The sequence below is a fragment of the Triturus cristatus genome, chromosome 6 (genome assembly GCF_964204655.1).
Source record: "Triturus cristatus chromosome 6, aTriCri1.1, whole genome shotgun sequence".
In the NCBI taxonomy this organism is placed as follows: Eukaryota; Metazoa; Chordata; class Amphibia; order Caudata; family Salamandridae; genus Triturus; species Triturus cristatus.
Genome location: NC_140589.1, coordinates 1,414,296,367 through 1,414,312,881, shown reverse-complemented (window position 1 = coordinate 1,414,312,881; position 16,515 = coordinate 1,414,296,367).

Here is a 16,515-nt window from a genome sequence, read left to right as displayed (position 1 = left end):
CTTTTTTGGCTATTTGGGGTAGGGCGCGCTTAGGCCCCTGTCTCTTTTTGTCCACATAAGGTATCCACGTCAAATTTGCATTCCTTTCTTCCAACATCCTGAGGATTCTAAAGGTACCCAGGGTTTCTGGATTCCCCTGGAGTGGACCGAGAAATTAGCCAAACTACTAGTAAATTTTGGGTGTTTGGTGAAAAATTGGAACAAAGTGATGAAGAAGAAAGCGTCTGTTTTTATTCCTGCAAAAGGTATCAATCAAGCGTTCACGGTTATAAAATCACACTTTTCCCAGCTTTAAGGAACAGGCAGACTTTTGTTAGAAAAACAACATTTTCTACACAGTTTTGGCATTTTAGTGGGAGATTTTGTTTGCTTTTCTGACCTTTTTTCAGTTAGTGCTAGAAAGTGATGTAAAACGAATAATGGATCCCAAAAAGCTATACATTTACTATAGAAAGTAATAGTTCAATTTAAAACATTTTGAAAATGAGAAGAAAAAACTGCTATTTGTGTCTGCATTTTCACCTCTTATTATACAATAAAATGTGTACAAACAGGGCAATACAGATCTAAAAGGCCCCAAAAACTGGGCCCTTTTTGATCTGTATTGTCCTGGTTTGTACATATTTTATTGTATAATAATAACGAATTTTGATATCAAATCACTATTGCCTTGAATATCAATTCAAAACTAATAAATGTTATTATAATAACTTTCTAGTTTATTTTGCTTCCTTCTGCATACTTGGTTTGGCCTGTGTAACTTGTTTGATTTATTTTACGACTCACCAGCGTAGATAGAATCCAGACAGGTAAAGCTTCCTTTTGTTCGTTTGTAAGTAACAGCCTGCAAGACTAAAACCTAGATAAAAAGGTGTTTCGGCGTTTATCAAAGTGCAGAGACAGAGAGCGAAAGAGATAAAGAGAGGAAGAGAAGGAGAGAGAGAGAGTGGGAGAGAGAAAGAGAGGGAGACAGAAAGAGAGTGGGAGAGAGAGAGAGGGAGAGAGAAAGAGAGAGAGGGAGTGAGAAAGAGAGAGAGGGTGAGAGAAAGAGAGAGAAAGAGGGCGAGAGAAAGAGAGGGAGAGAGAAAGAGAGAGAGAGAAGGAGAGAGAAAGAGAGGGAGAGAGGGAGAAAGAGAGTGGGAGCGAGAGAGAAACAGGGAGAGAGAGAGTGCCTACACTGCAGACCCAGGCCCCACTGCTCACCTGCTGCCACCAGTGTGTCTCCAACCAGGTCCTTCATCTGAAATAGTTGCCAGAGACATGAATGGCACAGTCCATACAGTAGCACACTCCATCATCGCTTGCCTGCTCCTGCGCAGACAGGCTGATGCACCCCTGTTACTCCCGCTGCCCCTGTGCAACCAGGCCTCACTGCTCACCTTCCTCCTCCGGCATGTCTCCAAGAGGGCCCACCACGTGCCGGTGGGAGCTCGATGCCCAGGCCCCACGACAATGACACCCTCCACATCATGCAGCCCTGCACCGCGGGCCACCAGGTCACACACTCGATTCTGGGTCTTGACTTCACTATGGCAGAGAACATATCAGTGCACAAGGCCTCATCGCAAGCTGCACACCCACTCAGCCCTAGAGGTGCCACTAACTTGAGGCGACGCCACGTATCGGTAGGCCCACACTGCCCGCTGCCTCAGGCCCACACTGCGGTCCAGGAGGGCTCACACTAATGGCACCATTCTGGACCGCCTGGACGGCGCATCATCGCAGGCTGCACACCCGCTCAGCACCTAAGTTGTCCCTACCTCAGTGCACCGAAAGACACCATCCCATTGTGGTGTGCCTGTGCCTGCAGCAGTGTATCCGGTGCCACTAAGTCTGTGCACCGCTAGCCATGGACCCTTTATGATTGAGTCCCGTCGGTGCAGATGTCATCATGTCACCCCCAGCACTGGGTAATGTGAGGTGGCCGGGACCTAGGCCCTCATGCATAAATGATACCCACATGGAGACACCCAGTTGGAGAGTGGAAATGGCGTCCAGCACATGCACCAGGCCGTTTTTCTTGGCAGGGTCACATGTCCTCTGACGCTGGTGCTCAATGGGTGTGGTGTGGGTTTGAACAACAACATTTTCGGGACAACCTTCTGCCCAAATCCACTGGCACAGCGGATGTGGGTTTGAACAAGCCATGAGGGAGTGGCTGTGGCATGCTGACAACTAGAGTTGTCAGGGTATGCCCAGAGGTAAGTCCCTTGCTCACTTTGCCACTGGATTCAAGCTAGCCTGGCTGATGATGGCTGATTAGCCAGAAACTGGTCCCAGGATGCTTGTTTCTGGTCCAGGGAAGACATGGCTTGGCAGTTCAGGCTGGACTGTTCCCATGAGGCACAGGGTCAGACTGATTTGCATATGGCCATATCTGAACTGGGGTGGTGGAGTGAGCTAAAGAATGATGATGGATTTAACCCAGATCAGTTGACTGGGGGTGAGTGCCTGCAATGTCCAACACTCTGTCCATCATCCCCTTTGGTTTTGCTCTGTTCACCCTAAGTTGGCAGGGTATGCCCGGACGTGGGTCCCTTGCTCACTTTGCCACTGGATTCAAGCTAGCCTGGCTGATGACGGCTGATTAGCCAGAAACCAGTCCCAGGATGCTTGTTTCCAGTCCAGGGAAGACATGGCTTGGCAGTTCGGACTGGACTATTCCCATGAGGCACAGGGTCAGACTGATTTGCATATGGCCATGTCTGAACTGGGGTGGCAGAGTGAGCTAAAGAATGATGATGGACCAAACCCTGATCAGTTGACTGGGGTGAGTGCTTGCAATGTTCAACACTCCGTCAATCATCCCCTTTGGTTTTGCTTTGTTCGCCCTAAGTTGACAGGGTATGCCCAGACATGAGTCCCTTGCCCACTTTGCCACTGGATTCAAGCTAGCCTGGCTGATGACAGCTGATTAGCCAGCAACCGGTCCCAGGATGCTTGGTTCCGGTCCAGGGAAGACATGGCTTGGCAGTTCGGGCTGGACTGTTCCCATGAGGCACAGGGTCAGACTGATTTGCATATGGCCATGTCTGAACTGGGGTGGCGGAGTGAGCTAAAGAATGATGATGGATTAAACCCAGATCAGTTGACTGGGGGTGAGTACTTGCAATGTTCAACACTCCGTCCATCATCCCCTTTGGTTTTGCTTTGTTCGCACTAAGTTGGCAGGGTATGCCCAGACGTGGTTCCCTTGCTCACTTTGCCACTGGATTCAAGCTAGCCTGGCTGATGACGGCTGATTAGCCAGAAACCGGTCCCAGGATGCTTGTTTCCGGTCCAGGGAAGACATGGCTTGGCAGTTCGGGCTGGACTGATCCCATGAGGCACAGGGTCAGACTGATTTGCATATGACCATGTCTGAACTGGGGTGGCGGAGTGAGCTAAAGAACGATGATGGATTAAACCCAGATCAGTTGACTGGGGGTGAATGCTTGTAATGTTCAACACTCCGTCCATCATCCCCTTTGGTTTTGCTTTGTTCACCCTAAGTTGGCAGGGTATGCCCAGACGTGGGTCCCTTGCTCACTTTGCCACTGGATTCAAGCTAGCCTGGCTGATGACGGCTGCTTAGCCAGAAACCAGTCCCAGGATGCTTGTTTCCGGTCCAGGGAAGACATGGCTTGGCAGTTCGGGCTGGACTGTTCCCATGAGGCACAGGGTCAGACTGATTTGCATATGGCCATGTCTGAACTGGGGTGGCGGACTGAGCTAAAGAATGATGATGGATTAAACCCAGATCAGTTGACTGGGGGTGAGTGCTTGCAATGTTAAACACCCCGTCCATCATCCCCTTTGGTTTTGCTTTGTTTGCCCTAAGTTGGCAGGGTATGCCCAGACGTGGGTCCCTTGCTCACTTTGCCACTGGTTTCAAGCTAGCCTGGCTGATGACGGCTGATTAGCTAGAAACCAGTCCCAGGATGCTTGTTTCCCGTCCAGGGAAGACATGGCTTGGCAGTTCAGGCTGGACTGTTCCCATGAGGCACAGGGTCAGACTGATTTGCATATGGCCATGTCTGAACTGGGGTGGCAGAGTGAGCTAAAGAATGATGATGGACCAAACCCAGATCAGTTGACTGAGGTGAGTGCATGCAATGTTCAACACTCCATCCATCATCCCCTTTGGTTTTGCTTTGTTCGCCCTAAGTTGGCAGGGTAAGCCCAGACATGGGTCCCTTGCTCACTTTTCCATTGGATTCAAGCTAGCGTGGCTGATGACGGCTGATTAGCCAGGAACCGGTCCCAGGATGCTTGTTTACGGTCCACGGAAGAGATGGCTTGGCTGTTCGGGCTGGACTGTTCCCATGAGGCACAGGGTCAGACTGATTTGCATATGGCCATGTCTGAACTGGGGTGGCGGAATGAGCTAAATAATGATGATGGATTAAACCCAGATCAGTTGACTGGGGGTGAGTGCTTGCAATGTTCAACACTCCGTCCATCCTCCCCTTTGGTTTTGCTTTGTTCCCCTAACTAGACAATCACATCAACATTTATTATGAAGAGGGTCCAAGGGAAAGTTTATAGACCTTGGTGGAATCAGTCCCCAAACACACAAAAACAAAAACAAAAGGAATCTGTGGGTCTAACCGAGCTAAGACAAGCTAGGGAGCACAAATAGTTTTAATTATCAATTCTCTCCTAAAATTCGAAGGAGTCCTTTAGAGAGGACGGAATCCCATCACCAACCGAGGTGGCATGCTTCATCATCTGGGATCTCCTCTTGGTTCCAAACCTAGTGCAACCAAGGGCTACAAACCCCTCCCTGGGAGGGGGGAGCTCAGGGATGTTTTGGAGTAGTCAATTCTAGGATCTACTAAGTCTCCTAGAGGCGAAGCAATCTAGATGGTTTATAATGTGATGGTTGCAGTGCGTGCAGTGATAGAGTGAGTGGTGCTTTAAAATTGGCTACCAGAAGGACAAACACGTTTAATAAGATCTACCTTGGTGACAAACTAAAAACAGTACGTGTGCAGCTTAAACAAAAAACTGCATTAGTCCAAAATAAGGTCTACATGTTACAGCCGTGTCGATCAAAGTATGATCTCGGCCTTCCTCAGGACCTAGATGATCAATCGCTATTGCAAAAAGTGAATGTGAAATTTTATAACTAAATGTAACATATTATTCTCCAGTCGATGTGGTTGGATTAGATACAACCTACATTATCCTGTGTCTTTGTGCTTATATGAAAGATCACAGGGATTTTTGGACGAAAAACCTGTAAAAGAAAGGAGAGAACACACTAACATCATATCTATGACATCGTGCAGACATAAAAAATCAAAACTATGAGAGAATGCTCCGCAATGTAAACATCTTTTCATCGCTAGATACCATTAGTGTATCTCATACCTGAATAGTGTATATTTATTCATATAGTTTAACAGTTGTATGCTTATCTGTAATTTGATCACCTCACCTGGCCACAGCTCAGGACATGAGGCACCGCTCTGAAAGGTGGTAGAAAATATAGAGGCCAAATTTCAAGATGCATTAAACAGTCTATCAGTATGGCTTATAAATGTGTCGACAAATTACATAATAATGACTGAATTTGCAGGTATTATGAAAGAGAGATGTATTACAGAACAGTAGGCATTGATATTATTGGCCACCTAGAGTAGTATTAATCCACAAGTTAGTATTGTCAAATATGGCTCTGAAAAGTGTGCTGGAGTAACCCTTCTTGGCTGGTAAGACCTTATTGTTTACTGAAAGATTCTAGGGGAAAGCACTATTGAAGGCCTTTATGCTATAAGGCCAAAGTTTGGAATCCCTTGTACCACCATGGAGATCACTCTAAAAACGAACTATAAGACATTTGTTTTGATATTTTCACATTGAAGGCATGAAATAAACAGCGGGTTGTTTTATGAGCAAGAACGGTCACGTTCAGATTGAATCTTGAGTTTAGACACTGATCATTTTATCTGTACCATTACTATCAGTAGGTCAAAGGGCCTATGTTGTTGTAGGGATTCTGCTCATGCCGAGAACTATGCGCAGGAAACCAGGACCTTGGTGTATTGTTATGTACCAAAGAAGCCACCTCAGTACCCAGAACCCCAATCCGACTAGCATTAGTGTCTCATTCGTTCTCCGTACTACAGCGAAGCTGCCAATGATTAGACAACCTAGAACATGCGACTTAGTAAACTCTCAGGAATAGAGGGAAACAAGAACACTCTTTTGTTCACACTCATACTTGTCCACAACATGAGTAATCAGAGACACTGTATAGTTTAAAATGTTTATTTTTAACTAACGTGCTCTAAGGTGCAGTACTCTAGCCAAAACGGGCAGCATAATGCATAAAAACAATATAATTGGCATTGTTACAATTCCATAAAGCACAAAAGAGGAAATCATATTATAATTACAGTGGAAACATGACTATATAAATGGGTGAACCAGTTCCTGCCAGTATCGATACCTCTAGCTGTCAAGGATTGCTTTAAGTTACGGTTCATTCGCTCCACAACTGAGTTGCCCTCAGGCCTGTATGGAGACGAAAATTTGACTTGCACCCCCAAAGATCTCATGGCATCCTTGTTCGCCTTAGAGGCGAATGCGGGACCCTGGTCAGACTGAAAGGTGCCACATGCAAAAATTCCCACAAAGACAAGCTAATCCCTGATGACAGTTTGTGCGTCAGCACCGGGTTGTGGCCAAACCCAAAGAAAATGTGTGCACGAATCCACTGCAACCAAGATAAACTTATATGCAGTATCAGAACAAAATGGACTGCAGTGATCTAAGTAAACACAACTGAATGGTTTATTAGAAATGTACAACTATGTTTGTGGCGGGCGTGCTGCCATTGAGGGTTTGATTTGCAGACAAATGTCACAAGAAAGCACATAATTACGGGTTTGTTTATATAAACCACGCCACCAGTAACGTTGTTGTACGATACCGACAGTCGCCAAAACGCCTGCATGAGTCGAGGCTATGCCTTCGTGTGCGGCTGTTATCAATGCCAGTCTGTGGTCCTGGTTGGGAATCAACCTGTCACCAACGTCATTAATTCTCACATAGGGAGCTTTATCGGGACTTAAATGATAAGAGTATTTTGAAGGGAAACCCTGTGGGTACTTACTTCCCTTCTCTGTAGCAGCTATAGCTGCCAAGATGTCATCATCAATCTTAGTCATGGAACTTGTAACTGATGCTACTGAATAAGTGGCTACTGCTGTTTTAGCTGCTTCATCAGCCAAACTGTTACCGGCCGCGTGTATTCCTACGCGCTGGTGGCCAAGAGTATCAATTACTTGTGTGAGAGGCAGACATTCTTTAAGCTCTGCGACTTGAACCCAAAGCATTTTATGCTTAATTGTACTGCCTTTAGAATCATGATAGTCATTCTGAGACCAAAAGAATAAGTTGTCATTAAAAGAGTGAACACAGTAGTAAGAGTCACTTACAGTCATGGTTGTCACATTAGGATTAGCAAACTCCAGTGCTTGCACCAGAGCTCGCAGCTCCGCTAACTGGGCAGTACAGTCCCCTAGTGCCTACGTGTGCACGACACTGGACTTGAACTCACCGTTCACAAAGGCAACTATGGCACAAGCTGGCGAGTAAGAATGTTTTGATCCGGTTGCAGGTTGCGCTGAACCGTCGGTATAAATGATACCATGGTAGTCCTCGAGCGGACGCATAAACTGAGTTTGCAATGAGGAGTCAAAGATATAGGTGTCATCAGATGATGTCAACGAAGTAGCCCATTGTATCCAACGCGGATGTAAAGCTTTTAGGTTTGGTACACTGGCTTTTGTTACAGCTTCAAGAGCAGGATATAGTGTTACAACCATCATGCGTTATCCTTGTGCCAGTTTATGTTCCTTTAGGATCGCCATCTGGACTGCGGTCAATACTTTTTTAACTGTGGAAAAACGCAGTTCAGCCGAATGGACAAATGTGACTTGTAAGCTATAGGTACTGTGTCACCTTCATTAAATGTCAAGTAAGTGAAACCCACTGCCCTGGACACAATTCTTATCACCAGGTTTGTGTGGTTATCACGTGTTAACAAGTATTTAGATTCAATAAGATCAGACTGCAAGGATTGCAGAATAGCTGAATGTTCTGGGAGCCAGCAGGCTTTTCTAAAGGTAGGTTGTATCAAGGCATACAGCGGCTTGATACACTGGGCATAATCTGGAATGCAAGTTCATCCGAAGTTTAAAAATCCCAGCAAAGACTATAATTTTTTCAGGGTTGTAGGAGAGCGCAAACGTGCACATTTCTCCAAGAAGTGAGGCGCCAGGCCTCTTCCTTCATTATTGAGCTCATAGCCCAGGAACAACACTGTGTACTCTGCAATGTGTGATTTCGCAAAGTTAAATTTGTAACCGTAGTCAGCAAACAAAACTATGATGTGGTTCACGTGACAAAGATGTGGCCATAATTTGTCGTCCGGGAGATAAATATCATCAACGTACGAGTACGCATCAGGGTCTATGTTGTCTGACAGAGAGACAACACATGTGGCAAAAACACCCGGGCTGTTTTATAGCCCATGGCCAATCTTGTAAATTGTTTTTGTTTACTGCCTAGGGTGACGGCTGTCCATTGATCACTGATAGAGGACAGATTGTGGCTAAAAAAACCATTGGAAATGTCAAGTGTAGTTTTTCTATTTCTTACGCACAAGACTGTCTACAATTTCTGAGCTATGGGTATTCTGAACCGCACAGTTACGACAATGAGAGTTCAAATGTCGGTAATCTAAAACTAAGCAGTATGACCCATCTGGTTTGGTAACTGTAAAAAGAGGGTCATTCACCGGTGACACACGTCTCACTGACTCCTTGATACTCTAATTGTTTAAGTATTTCAGAAACGGGAGCTTTAGCTTCCCGCCGGAGGGGATATTGGGGTTGTGGCTGTGGCATAGACCGCAATGGTATCTCATGAGGCGGAGAGGTTTTATCCCAGCCCACCTGAGTACGGTACAGCGCTGGTGCAAGCACCAAAGCCCACTCTTTTGCAAAAGCCTTTGCTTGCTCCTTGTGTGAAAAACTAGGGAGGATTGCCTCCTCCTCCCTCGGAGCGGCTAAAACAAAAGGCGGGGACCAGTCTGCCTCAGCTAACAAGATGTCATACCAAGAAGTCAGATTTTCCCCAAAAATCCCTTTAATAACACGTTGTATATCACCTTCAATTCAAAGTACAATTTCATATAATCTATCAGGGGGAGCCACTTGGGTGTCAACAGTTTCTACTGTGATGAAAGTGTCAGTTGCTGTCGCCTCCAGAAATGGACGAGGGGGCTTGCGGCACTATGGCAACCTCTGCTGCGCTGTCTTGCAGCGTTACTACCCAAGTTAGATTCCGAAGGCGGGTTCTCACCATCCGTGGCATAACTCGCTGTTAAAGCAGCAACTTTCTTTTTCTGAAACGGAGGGCATTGACGTGGAAAATCGTCCTGCTTTCCTTTACCATCAGTCTGACAAGATTGTTCACATCCTTGCGGGGCACCTCGACCTCTGCCGCGATCCTGGCGATCACCTCCACCAGCTTGTGAGCCTGATGTTTCATTTGAAGAATGAGGAGAATGCTGGTCAGGGACCTGAAACCTGTCAGGAGACCTAATTCTCGCGCGGTCGCGCAAATCATAAGTGCGCTCAGAGGGTTTGGGTGCACGTGACCCTTGTTTCTGTTGTTGCTTCCCCTGTTTTTTATTTTTCCAAATCTTTTTAGGAAAAATTGGACGGTCGTCTTAATTAGACTGCGCCGTCTGAGTTTGCTGTTGTGCTGGTATTTTAGCAAAAGGCTTAAAACCCAAACTATTGCGTGCAATGGTCTTATATGCATCAGCAATAATTTTTGGTTACTCTCAGGGTTTCTCTTCTTCCGGGACAACACGCAAAGCATTAGACACTTGAAAGTTAACTGCATCCCCCTTGGCGTTCGCAAGTATGAGATCAGCAACTACGTCAAACACTCCGACAAGCCTAATTCCCAGTTCAACTGCCCCCTCCGGGCCGTGCTCATCCTGAACATGCTTAATCACGGAGGGTAGCACAGTCATAGAAGGTGCGCCAAAACGCTTTGCATACACTGCTGCGTACACCTTACCCCAATCCTCACAATCGGTTACCTCTCGAACTAAGTCTTTCTGCAAACATATCATTAAATTCCTGTGTTTCTTCACAGGATTAGTATTAGGAAATACCACTTCCAGCTGTTCAAATTTCTCAGCAAGCCAGTAAGATAAATCATCCTTATTCTGTAGTCGCTTGCCCATAACCGAATTAACCATGATGAGACTAATAGACATCCCTGCAGGGCCAGCTGGTTGCGCTGCAACCCCAGGTGTTCCCATCTGGAGATTGGGGGATACGTATTGTACTAGAGCCCTATGCACCTCAATCAGCGAGGTGTGCAAGACACGCAATTCGGCTACAGTGGCTGCTAGATAACATGGATGTGGTGTGTACCCGGCCAAAACTGGCCAAGTGGCCCCTGGAATGGACAAAGAGCTTAACCGGACCGGAGTCACGGTGTGGGGCAGGGCACCATTAAACCTAATACGGTGATGCCATGCCACAATCGGAACCTCGAGAGTCGTATATGCGATACGCTACAGGTACTGCAGTGGGATTGTATGTATGGAACAAGTTATCATCACCGTTCTCTGCCGGAAACATTACCCAAGAGTAAAATACCTCAAAGTGGAAAGCTGTATTGGCTCCAACCACACAGATTAGTGCAATACCAGCATCTGGCACTCCCAATGCAGCCAAATGTTGACCGACTGGCGTGCGGCTATGCGCCGCAATTACGACATCAGCTATAAGGACTAAGAAAAGGAAAACAACTTAAAAGCGTGGCAGCACAATAAGTTCGCAAATCATACGAATGAGAAAACCTTTTTATATTATCAAGCTTGAAAGGACCAATAAAGTATTAATACAGGTAGGTTATGCCGTCACCACTGTTTACCGGAAAACAGGAGTGAGGGTATAGTGGACAAGTAGAAGCACTATTAAAGCGTTTCGTAAATAAGTACTAGACCAAACATTAAGGGTTGCCATGTTGCAGGGATTCTGCTCATGTACAGAACTATGCGCAGGAAACAAGGACCTCTGTGTATTGTTGTGTACCAAAGAAGCCACCTCAATACCCAGAATCCCAATCCAACTAGCATTGGTGTCTCATTCGTTCTCCGTACTACAGCGAAGATACCAATGATTAGACAACCTAGAACATGCGACTTAGTAAACTCTCAGGAATAGTGGGAAACAAAAACACTCTTTCGTTCACACTCATACTTGTCCACAACTTAAGTAATCAGAGACACTGTATAGTTTAAAATTTTTATTTTTAACCAACATGCTCTAAGGTGCAATACTCTAGCCAATACGAAAAGAAGAAATCATATTATAATGACAGTGGAAACAGGACTATAGCTCCTTTTACCTCCCTCCCCGTACTTATGAGATAGTTTACAATAATTATAGAAGACCTCTGGGCTTTGTCAGCGAGACCCCATACCTACGAGATCAGATGCAGTGAATTACATCTCAGGATCAGCACAGCTCTTCTATGTTGGAAAGGTTTTCTCCAAGTGCCTTCTCATGCACGTAATGCCATATTAAAAGCACCCGAGTTTCAGTTGGGCCGCTGTGCTTCATGTTATGTCTATGTGCGTGGGACTGACCAAAGTGAATCAACAGCACACATTGTTATTCGACCTTGAACAGGCTGTACAAATAGAGATCGCGGTGCCCTGCTGGATATGTGAGAGGTAGACAGTTCTCATGTGAAGCAGCACCAGCAAAGTATTTCACAAGAACAGAGCCATGTAGTGTTGTGTGCAAAAGCGGCAGAATGGCAGCCAAGCTTATACTACTCATGCTAACTTAGCAGTGTCTGCTGTTAACCCCATTTCCTTACTACAATGCAAAGGGCACGTTATTGTTTATGAATTCGAAGTGGTATGTTTTTGAAATAGTGCACGTTGACAATGATAACATCTCGCGCTCCTATTACTCTGCATGCCAAATACAAGCACTGGGTTAAATAAGACAGGGAGAGCTACAGTGAAAAACGCACACAAATTTTTGAAACAAGTCATTTAACATGCGCCTTAATAGCCTGTCGACTTGTTATGTTTAACGTGCCAAATGTAAACTCTACAGTGGGAAATGTGTGGCAAGAAGAAGGCAAGGAAAGACGCATGCATATGCACTCACCTGTTCATCGGTACCCCGGGCTGGACAAGAGCTGGAGCCGGAGGTAGCCGGAGGTAACCGGAGGACGGTGGACCACAGGCTTAAATGCTGAAAATCTTTAGTACAACACCGGTGGGCCCTGACATTGCGGCGCTCGTTAATTACGTGTTTATGAGGTGTGCTACCCATGTTGGCTGCAGACAAAAATCAAAAGGACTACAAAATGTGGAGGAATCATGGGAAATGTAATTTCTGAAGATACTAAATACCCAAGGATGTTAGTTTGGCGTTTGGTACTGCATATTCACATTGCGGCACTCGTTAATTACGTTTTTTATGACATGTGCTTCCTGTATGTGCTGCAGGCGAAAATCATATGGACTACAAAAAAATGATTATATGATTCCAACCACCCTAGGATGTTAATCTGGCGTTTCCAACCACCCTAGGATGTTAATCTGGCGTTCGAAACTGCATGTGAGATCCCATGAAACACAAAGGGAACTTAATTTCTTTGCAGTTTAAACGAACAGTGTTGGTATGGAGTTTTAATGTTTAAATGTTGAAAATGTCAACTGTTCATTCTGCAACTATTGTGTGCATTAAAAATATAATAATCTCAGAATAAATGTTATGGTAGTGACCTAAAACACAAGCATATCTAAGCATAATCCTAAAGTGATGTAAGAGGTACTGTTCGAATGCGTAAATGGTTAAAAATAATTATAAATAAATAACTTGTGGAGATTCAGCATTGGTGTTTGCTGTGGATCAATGAGATAAATCAAACGGAAGGCTTGCATCCCCAATATATGGCATGGTGTGGTATGGCAGAATTTATAATAAGATCCATGGTATTTCATCGTTCAGTCCCTCGGTATCACTTTTAAGTTTAAAAATCAATTTTTGTTCTTTTATGTACAGAAATTTTGAGATATCTGTCCCATGGGGAGGAATGAAAGGTTATTCTAAAGCCGTCCATTTCATTTTTTCAGCACAAAGATTTTTTGTCAAAAAATGATCGGTGAGTCTGGTCGCTTGCTTCTTGCACCTGATAGTGCTTTTATGTTCATTTATCCTCATTTTGACCTTGCGTGTTGTCATACCCACATAACGAAGTGAGCATGGACATATTATCAGATAAATGACTCTCTCAGTATTATAATTAGTATGTTTCCTCTGTATCCAGGGTCTCGTGGTACCAATGTCTATCGTACACGTATTTTCTGTTTGAGGAGAGGCAGTACAAGAACCGCACAGATAATACCCCTGGACCACTGGCATCTCCCATAGAGTGTTAGATGTAGTAACTGATTTTGTTTTGGGTTTGGTATGGACAAGATTGTCACTGAGGTTGGAACTCCTTTTAAATAAAAACAGTGGTAGGGGAATGTGCTCATTTCCCACATTCAGAATCCGCCAGTTTTTTTGTACAATCTTATGTATCCCATTTGAGAGTGTGCTAAAAGTGTTGACGAATGTCAGTCTTGTCATAGATGGTTTTGATTCTGGTGGTTCTAGAAGGGCTTTGCGATTATTATTGGAAGCTCTCTTCTGAGCTTTTCATACAAGATGCTTAGGATAATGTCTATCCTGTATTTATTTTGACAATTGTTTTGCATGGTATTGACATTTTTTTTTCTCAGAACAATTCATCCAAATGCAAAGGAATTGTCCTACCGGTAAATTTTCACAAAGCGATCCAGAATGGTGGCTGTCGTTGGTCAATAATGAGTTCCTTGCCATTGGTTTCTTATACAGTTCACTCTCCAGTCCCAAGTCTGAAGGAAAAATCCAAAGATCTAGGAATGGCAGACTCTCTTTGTTGTATTCGACTGTAAACTTGAGATAGCTATTCCTTGTATTCAGCCAAGAATGGAATTCTAAAATGGTCATTGCATCGTCACGCCATATGATGAAAATATCGTCAATGTATCTTTTCATTTAACACAATCCGATCACGGAATGGATTGTTGTTGGTCATTATTTGTTCTTCCTCGAACAGGTGGACATACAGATTTGCCAGACTAGGCGCAAAAATGCTGCCCATTGATGTTCCCGATATCTGGAGGTAGATTGTCTCTTCAAATCTGAAAAAATTCTCCTTCATAGCTAATCTGGCACACTCCATTATGAAGTGTACAGGAGTGATTGTGTCTAGGAGTATACGACCCAAGTCCCACAACATGAGCAACATGGACGGAAGGGGGAATCATTAACCCTACATTCATCCATACCTCCACACTTGCAAGATCATAGACATGACACATATGTGTAACAATGAATGTTTAATGCACATTCAATGGAGTGTTGCAGCTGGAGCAGTACAGGGCCATGCGCACCACTTTGCATCATTGGCCCATGGAGGGCCAGCCAGAGTCCTTCAGGGAATGACAAGTACATCAGAAGAGGAGGAGTTCAGTCCACAGTCTGATAGCTGTGTCATTGTTGTCCAAACAGAATATGGCAGTCCATGTAGAGGTCCAAGGTGAGTGTCGCAGAGTGCATCATAACACAGTGGAAGGTGATGATGGAGAGGGCAGAACCAAGCAGAAACAAGTCATATGGCAGAGATGCATGCTACTGCGTCCTTTTGACCATGGAGGCAGATTCATCCCCATCTTCGTCCTCTGCTATTGCAAGTGCCTCACATGTGGGTGGTGGTCTTATGTCCCCAGCACTGTGTGGCTGTGGCCCCTCAAGGGCCGGAGGTGGAATGTCTGATGCACTGTGTGGCACTAACACCTCAGGGGCCGGAGGTGAAATGTCCGCTGCCCTGCGTGGCACTGACACATCAGGGGCTGGAGATGTGGATAGAGTGGTAGCAGTAGCATGCATCAGTGCCAGGCCATGTGGCAGCAATGCCATGAGGAGGGTCTTTATGGCATTGAGGGACCCAGCTACCTCTTGCTGGTGTGCAGTCGCGGCAGACGGTCTTTCCGCCTGCGTCTGCTCCATGTTCTCAATGAGCCTCCGCATGAGTCCCAACTCCCGGGCGAGCTCGCTGGAGGCACTCTGACTAGATAGTTGTTCTTGTCGCAGAGTCAGGACTCTGGCAATGTCAGCCATGGTTCGTTGGAGGGCATGGAGTGGACTTTCTGTGTCCGTTAGGGACTGTGAGTGGTCCCTGATGGGAATTAGATACCCACGTATGGCCTCTATTTTGTCTGCCATGTGGTCGAACCCCACCTGCACCTGTTCAGCCACCTTCTCCTGGCACCCCAACACACGTTGTTGGAAGGCCATGGGTTCATCCTGGGGGTCCTGGGAGACAGCCGTGGTGGGGGGTGCTGCCTGCTGTGTGTTCTGTGCAGGGGGTGGGTTCTCCTCGTAGCAGCTGGCCTGCCCTGCTACTGGAAGAGGGCTGTGGAGGCTCTCCGTGAGCTGTTGAAGGGCGTCGGAGTCGAAGGTGTGGTGGTCCTCTTCGTCATCAGAGAAGGGAGGTTGGGATTGCTCTGCAGGATGTGTTGGATTTCCCTCTGCGATGTGAAGGGGAGATGCAGTTTAACATTGTGTTCACATGTGTGTTGACGCATTGTAAATGTTAACATTCAGACAGAATGAAAGAGTACATTGTGATTGTTTGTGAGGAGCTGCCTATATGATGCGGGACAGTGGACATTTCGACAACATCACGGATGTTTGTTTTCACTTGTACATTGTCAACTCACATTTCCCTGCGATGCCATATGTGATTGGCCAGTTTCTGCACACAAGTGGCACCAGTTGTGTCCTCTGTTCTGTTGTGGATGTGTTGCGGATTGTGCCACATCATTGTCAAGGTTGATGTGCTCTGCATGTGATATGTGTGTGCCGCATTTTTGGGAGTCACACCTGCAGCTCTGATTTGGCTGCCCCTTATCCCTTACATGTGGTGTGCCTCTAACTTCTGTGCTTATACAGTGCTGAGATGCTGCATACTTGGGTGCATTAGTCTCTTGGTGGGAGTTGGGGGTCTGGGACATAGTTTGTCCGCAGATGTGCCATGCTTACTTGTGCATGTTTGCCATTGTGCCCATCTCCCCTATCCATGTTCGTTACTCACCCTGTTGCTGTTGTGTCCGGTCATGTTGAGCAGTGTCCGGGCCCCCAACTCTTGCCACTGTCTCCCCACTGATGACTGTGGACACCATTTCTTCCATCTCATCCAGCTCCTCCTGTAGCACTGAGCTCTCACCTCCAGTCTGCATTGCTGCCTTCAGGTTGCTTGCGAGTTTCTGCTTGGTTTTGCACATGATATATTTCCAGCGCCCCTTGACCTCTTCCATTGTCCTCTTCAGCACTCCAACTGCATTCACCTTGTCCACTATGGTCTGCCATATTCCATTTT